General features: G+C 39.2%; 1 long non-coding RNA gene and 1 other non-coding gene across 5 annotated transcripts in view; one reads left to right on the plus strand and one right to left on the minus strand.

Moving 5' to 3' along the window:
• Window positions 1-8192, plus strand: part of LOC128102858 (uncharacterized) — a 136840-nt gene that overhangs the window by 37970 nt on the left and 90678 nt on the right. The window lies entirely within an intron of this gene.
• LOC128102861 (small nucleolar RNA ACA64) lies at window positions 4261-4397 on the minus strand. Its single transcript, XR_008215576.1, has one exon. It is a non-coding gene; the product is annotated as a small nucleolar RNA ACA64 (small nucleolar RNA).

Genomic DNA, 8192 nt, shown 5'->3' on the forward strand with positions numbered 1-8192 from the left:
GGCCAGGCAGGAAGTATAGGCGGGACTAACAGAGAGGAAAATTGAGAGAACAGGAAGCTGGGAGGGGAGACACTGCCAGCCGCCATCAGGACAAGGAAGATGTAAAGTACCGGTAGGCCACAAGCCACGTGGCAAGGTATAGATTAATAGAAATGGATTAATTTAAGCTGTAAGAACAGTTAGCAAGAAGCCTGCCACGGCCATACAGTTTGTAACCAAAAAATAAAAATAAAAATAAAAAACTACAAATAGTAAAGAGATGAAAGGAATAACTAGAGATAGATTTCTTAAGCAAGATCCAGAAAAAGAAAACATAATAAAATACTGGAAAATATTATTCTATTAAATTTTAAAATGTATGTTCCAGGCTGGTGAGACATCACAGTAGGTAAAGGCACATGCTGCTAGCATGAAGATGTGTGTTCTAGATGCAGGACACACATGATGGAAGGAGAGAACTGATCTCTCCAAGTTGTCCCTGACCCCAACATGTGCATCCATCTTGGCATGCAAACACACTCAAGTACATACATACATACATACATACATACATATATACATACATACATACACAAACACAGTAAAAGAGTACTTAAAATGTCTGTGAAGCAAAAGGAAAAGATGAATGACTATAAAAAATAAAACATGCAAATAATTTTACAAATTATATACTAAGAAACCAGTAAATACAATACTCACACATGAAGTTCTCAAAAAAATTAAAATTTAAAATAATACAAAATAATTCTAACAGACAATCAACAAAAGAAGAAAACTAACCAGCTAATAAACCTGAAAAAAAAATACTCAAACTCAGAGAAAGCAAACTTTAAAAATATGTACATTTATCGTAATGGACTTAAAAAACATTTGGAAAATCTGGTTGAATGCTAGAGATAATATGCAGAAAGCATGCTTGTAAGAGAGTAAATTATTGCCATCATTTTGATTACCCTGTGGAAAATTTGGAGTTACTTCTACTGAAAGTGAATATAGCTTTTACATTATACTTCCACTGCTGGTTCTTATTCTAAAATAATGTTTGCTACACGTACAAATCAATATCAAGAGTAACAGTAATTAAGTTAAAAATGAGGGGGCGGGGCAGAGAGACCAAGACAGAGAACAAGAAATACAAATACCCTTCAAGAGGAAACGAGGAAAGTAAATTTTTCATCTAGGTATACCCTAATACAGAGCAATGTTAAGTAGAGATGGGTATATACACTATCTTATTAATATGGAAAATGACAGAATCATGAATGTTGTTTGCAGTCGCATACAAAGCCACACAATTCATATGTGTAGGACCGTTCTGCTCCTGATTCATTGGCTCACTGAGTTCACAGAATGGACTCACTTCTTTGATCTGTCATCATTGCCCTATCTTGGGTAAATAGGTGTTCATTCATGTATCCTCTCAAAAGATTATTTTCTTATACACATTATCTAGTACAACCAGACATAAGTGATTTAACCATTTATGGTGAGAATCAGGAGACAAAAATTGAGTTTAGGGGAATTAAAAATTGATCATCCAAGCAGACCCACGTGAAATCAGCATTCTTGCCATAGCATTCATGAATTAGATGCTGTGACAGAGACAAGATATTTCAAGGACAAAAGGCTCTGATGCTCATTCTTTCCATCTGCATAGGATTCAATTATTTCTTTTCTGTTTTCGTTTTAATATTTGTCTTCATACACACCTCTCAATCATTCTATTTTCCATCTCACTTTTCTTTTCACGTATCCCTTGGCTTTTTGTGGACCCTTTATAGATCCCTTCTCCCCTCCCCACTTCTGTCTCTGCCCTCTTGTGAACACACTGGCATCCCCTCCCTACTTCTATCCCTGCCCTCTTGTGAACATACTGGCATCCCTTACCCACTTCCCCCTACCTCCAGTGTTGTACGTCTTCTCTTTCTTACCTGACTGACGAAATAGAGATGAAAATTGCAAACTGAAGAGCATGAGGTTCTCAAGTACCTATAGTTCATCAGATTATAGGCATGCTGGCAAGTTTAAAATTCTTATGACAGACCTTCAATATGCATGCTATTATCCATTTAACTACAGAGGTTAGGTACCTAATAAGGGACTGGCTGGAGGAGAGGGTCTCTCAAGGAAAGGTAAATGGGATATGTTGTTATTACCAGGGAGCCTGCATGGGACCGATCTAAGCCCTCTACATATATGTGACAATTGTATAGCTTGGTCTATTTGTGAGACTCCTAACAATGAGAGCAGGGGCTAATGCATCAGCTGGCTCTTTGGAAACCTATTCCTTATATTGAATTGCCTTGCTGAGCCTAAATACAAGGGGAGGAGGTTAGTACTTCTGTAACTTATTATGTCACGCTTTACTGATACCCATGGGATGCCTGCCCCTGTCTGAACAGAAACAGATGAGGAATGGATGGAGAGGGGTGGCAGGGAGGTAGAAGGATGGGAGGAGAGGAGGGAGGGAAAATTTCAGGTAGGATGTAAAATAAATAAACTAATTAAAAAATTTAAAAAATAATATGCTGTTATTGAGAGACAAGAGTGGGGGGTTACATGGGGAATGGGGTAGAAGATAGGCGTAAGGGGGGAATATGAGGAGGGAACTAACACTAAGGGCCATTTGAGGGGGCATATGAAAACCAACTATTCTAGAAGCTTCCTAAAATATATCCATATATGAAAGGAATCACCAGTAATAGGGGAGAGAATGCCCCAACTAGATATCTTGTAACACCACATAAAACCTCCAGTGCCAAGAATGGGTTAAATTTTGTGTAGTCATTGGCCAAAAAGGCCCCACTGTGCATGCCCACCACCATTACAGGTTATTCCCAAGGCAATGTATTGGTTGCTCACCACAAACTAATAGGAAGACCCTATTGCTAAAGTCAACACTTACATATCTCATTACACACAGAGAAGTCAAGCTGGTACCTAGCTGGATGCTTCACTCCTACTGACAAACATTCATGGTACTGAAAGGGAGATACTCTGCACACTTTCAAAGGAGAAAGGTAATCATCAATCCAGCTGCAAACCCTGCAACCTACAACCTGCATGCAAGTTATGCTGAGCAGTAGTGGTACAAACATTGTGGGAATAACCAACTACTCTCTGATTGGATTTAAGGCATCTTTATGAGTTGGGACTCATTCCTGACACTGCTAGAGTGTCCAAAAACCTGAGACTGGATAGGCCATGGGCCTACTGTTCTGAAGCTAAAGGAACATTGCAACAAAATGATTCCTAACAACATTTTGCTGTATTCATTGATCAATGTCTTGCTCAGCCATCATCAGAGAAGCTAATTCTTGTAGTAGATGAGAACTAAAACAAAGACCCGTAACTGGACAATGTGAATGACTTTGGAGTACTCAGTCCTAAGTGGGACATCTTCATCAAACCCCTCCCCACAAGTCTCAGCCAGCGATGCAGATGAGGAAGCAGAAAGACTAGAGGAGCCAAATGGGGATGGCTGACTCCAAGAAAACAGTGTCTTCAAGGTGGAACAGGATTGATACACATCTGAATTCACAGAGACTGCAGCAACATGCACAGGGTTTGCACAGATTCAAGCCAGGTGGGGTTCCAGTACTGAGAAGGGGAAATGGACTTTGGCTCCTACCCCTAATTGAGAAGCTATTTGCAATAGATACTTGCAAGCAAAGTAAAATTTAGTTTTCTCCACTGAGCTTCAGTGAGCATATTAACCACACTTAAGGGTAAGCTCCATGCTCGGGAGTAGTTGGCCAACACAAAATGAACTCAGTGGTATTTTTGTCAAAAAAAAAAAATCTGATGAAAAATGTGCACAGTAATTTGATAGAAATTTCCTATTAACCAAAAGCTAGATAAAAGGCAGGAGCCTTCATAATAACTTTAAAAAGTTAAACATTTTAATTAAGCAATGGGGACAACAAGTGTTGGTTAAACGGCATGCTGGCGGAAGAGAGTGCTGATCGGAAGAATCACAGTCATGGTTACCTTTTTAGAGCTTTATTGGGGGTGGGGGGAGAGAGGACAGATGGAAGGAAGTAGCTGAAAGGAAAGAGAGGGACGCACAGAGGGCCCACCTGCTTTTTAGGCTGGGACACCATGGCAGGCTGATGACGCAATTAAGGACAGAATCCTTACAACTAGACCCTGCCATCCTTGCTATCCAGGTCACAGCAGCCCCCAGAAACTGTGGAGAAAATATGTGATTAAGATCACTGCCAGAAGCCAGAACATTCAAGCTGCTAAGTGATCCTTCCTGGCTGTCAGGGCCTGGGTTTCACCCTCCCACACTGGAGTAGCAGGTGGTGATCTGAGACCCCCAGTGGTTCTAGGCAGCAAATCTTAACGCCCACATAACCATCCCAGGCCAATGCCAGGGATAGTTTTCAAGGAACATTGACTTTCAAGGCAATTTTTAATAAAAGGGATTTTATCAAACTCTTTTTCCATGATGACTCATTCAAAACCAGAGGAAATTAAATGAACAAAGGAGGCCAAGAACCGTCATGTATTCACTCTGAATTTCTTTTAGAAAAACAAGACTGAACTGCACAATTACAATTTACTGATCCCACCCAGCCTTGGGGATGCACAGTACGCAAGTGAAAAGTAAGGAGATGTTCATTATGAAGGGAAGTGTGTGCCTGTTAGAAAATACGATAGCCACTCAACATTCTTTGTACTACATTTGGGACTCTGGACTATGAGGGAATCAACCACAAAGCTCAAATGCTGTCACTGTGTACAAATTTCTGCTTGTCTGTTAGCCTTTATAGTCTAGTCATTATGAAAATAGACTTTGTTGTTTGGAAAAATAACTAGAAATTGAAAGATGAGATAGACTGAAATTTTGTCAGAACAACTACCACCACAAAGTAGGAATGGGATAATATGGAAGGCACTATAAGGAAGTGGTTAAAAGAACTATAATGGAGGCAGGAGAAAAGTCAACTTCAGATGGATTCCTGCCTTGGCCTTTAATAGCCAGACAGCTTATAATACTTATTTTATATTTGCTCGTTTCTTTTCAGCAAAGTTATATGTGTGTGCGCACATATATATGTGGTGTGTGTGTGGTGTGTGTGTACATGAATGTTGAGGACCTAACTCTTCAATATTTCACTAACATAATACACCTTTGGCAAACACTGACATGGTATACTTTTATCATATCTCTTAGTACAGGTAGGTCAAAAGCTGTGGTCAACTCAGTCTGCATGCTTGCATATGATACATTATTAGTTACAATTAAACAATGAAGTATGAGTATGAGTATGCTTGTTCTAACAATTTTACTTTTTTCTACGGGTAAGTAATCATGTCTCCTAAACTACTCTGTTATCTATAAGCCAGAAATAAAACTTACACCAGAAACTGCCTCCTCATGGACCTTGATCTAAGAATTCCCCCTCCATAACTGACTTCTATTATTTATCACACACTCGTTAGTATCTTGTTAATGTCTCCCACTCAGAGTTATAATACCTTTAAATAAGAATCAGAGTCCACTTTACCAAAGACCCAGAAGCATGATTTGGGAACTGAGTCATGAGGAGAAGCTGTAAAGACCTTGAGGTCTGTACTAGACAAAGTCCAGATTGCCTTAAAGGGAGTGTTTATAGAAATGTGGACATTGGGGACTCTGCTGAAGGCCCAAGAACAAAGTAAGAACTGTAGAGAAACCTCTGTAATCTCAGCGAATATATCATTAATCATTAACAGATGGGGAAGAAATATGAATGAAAAGGGCCATCCTGGTGAGTCTCAGATAGACATGAGAAGCACAAGAAGAATGCTGAGAATAAACAACATTGGAAAAATGTCAACAAGCTTTGCTGAACTGTGCCCATTTCCTGGTGCCTGGTAGTAGGCAGAACTGAAATTAGACACAGGGCTAAGGAGATTTCTAAAGAGGCATTGAAGCAGCAGACTAAGTCATTCTTGCAATTTATAGTAAAATGTGAAAAGAAAGATAAGTCAAAGGAATTATTAAGAAAAACAAGAATATAGAATTTGTTGATTTTGCAAACTCTCAGCCTACTTGTACTACATGGAATAAGGACATTTATTCTGAGAAAAGACTAGATTGTATACCTGAGTGACCATTTGGTAGATACTTTGGTATGTGTATTAGTCAGGGTTCTCTAAAGAACAGACTTATAAAATGAATATGTACATATGTATATATTAAATATATATTAAATATTTATAAATATATATTATATATAATAAATAAATATATTTGTATATATATGGAATCCATTAGAATGGTTTACAGACTGTGGTCCAGCTAGCCCAACAATGGCTGTCTACCAGTGGAAGTTCCAATAATCCAGTAGTTGTTCAGCCTATAAATGTGGATGTCTCAGCTGGTTTTCAATATACACTGAAATTCTGAAGAGGTGGGTCTAATTCCAGTGAAGGGATGGACTTTTCAGAGAGAGTGAAAGCAAGCAGGCAAAGAGAGAGAACAAGCTTCAGTCTGTTATAGCCTTTACATAAGCTGCCAGCAGAAGGTATGGCCCAGATTAAAGGTGGATCTTCCACCTCAAAGACGTGGATTAAAAGTGGGTCTTCCCACTTCATATGATTTAATTTTTTTAAAAATCCCTCACAGATGTATCCAGACACTTGGGTTTTAGTTAGTTCCAGATGTAGTCAAGTTGACAACCAAGAATAGCCATCAACTAGGCATGTGACTCACAAGTTTAACCAAGAAAGCACCTCAGGAGAAGCCCAGAAGAGAGGTTGGATTATGCTCCATGGCCAACTGGAGTGGGATTAGACAGACAAAATATAGAGAATGAAAAAATATTGTCATATTTCTAGACTCCGCAGGACAGAATGAGCTATCCTGATGTGAACAGGCATTGTCCTTCAAAATTGTGAAAAACCAAATAAATGGAGGTTCAGAGAGCCTCAGAGCCACCAATACTGTGTGTAGCAGACCCGGGAGCACTATTTCCACCTCCTCCCTTTCAAACCATGGAGTATTTACAATTTGGTTTTGCCTCCATGTAATACATTAAGAACTAGGAGCAAGACCGCCCTGCCAATCAATCTGGGTAATACCTCCACCCAGCAAGCCCAGCACATAAAGAGACAAACCAGAAAGGAAAATCTGACCTTTAAGACCTACTTGGATTCTTCCCTAACTTGGCATCCGTCTGTAGCTGCCACTCCTTCCTTCTTTCAATATGTCCCTTCTGGAACTTGAGCATCCCCTCATATGCCTGTCACAACACTGTTTAGGGAGGACATAATGTGTCTGGTTTCATTGGTTTACAGGAGTAAGAAAATTTGTCTCCATAATGAATTGTACCTAAAGTTTCAAGCCTACTTAATGTGGATAAGATCTTTAGTTTGAGAATTGAGGCTAGAATGAGTTAAGACTTTGGGAGCTGTTAGAATGCAATTAATGCATTTTATGTGCAAAGAGAAATATGCGTTTGGGCAAGCTAGGTGCATGATATATAAACTTATTGTGACCCAAATCCATTTGCTTAAGCCTAAACCCCAATATGGCTGTGTCTTCATATACACATATGCCCTAGATAAGCATTGGCCTGTGTCCTTCCCTTGATGTTTCTAGATTACATCGTTTTCTATTTTATAAAGTATTGTTTTATTTAATGTGGTCTCAAAGTGTACAGAGTCCTCTACTAGTATCACCAGTTAGAGAGCTTGTAGAGTGATTGACTTGGAGACAAAATTAAAAGTGATAAGTGACTATAAAATCAGTAATGGTTGTGGCTCACCACCAGGCACACCCCATTTCAGTATAATGAATATCTTGAAGAGGGAGGGAAAATGAACAGAACTGCTAAATGATTTGCTTCAATAAAGGAAATGGGACAAACAAAATTTTAGGGGTGACTACATCAGATATGGAAAAACTTTATTGATTTTGGTTGGATATGAGACACAGAAGAGGGTCCATTGCAATCTGTGTAAGTACATTATGTGATCTTTACCTGATAGTGAAATGATCTAACATTTCCTTCTCAGAACACATCCTTTCATTACACTTGGAACAGGAAAGTCATTCGGGTGAAGTTAGGTGATAAGGATGGGGCCCTGATCCTGTAGGTTAGTGTCCATATATAAAACACCAGAGCCTTCGTTCTTTTTCTGAATGCACACACCATGAAGAAAGGCAATGCATAGACATGTTAGATGGCAGCCAGCCA

This window comes from Peromyscus californicus, unplaced genomic scaffold (assembly GCF_007827085.1).
Source record: "Peromyscus californicus insignis strain IS unplaced genomic scaffold, ASM782708v3 Scaffold_88__1_contigs__length_174892, whole genome shotgun sequence".
NCBI classification, from domain to species: Eukaryota; Metazoa; Chordata; class Mammalia; order Rodentia; family Cricetidae; genus Peromyscus; species Peromyscus californicus.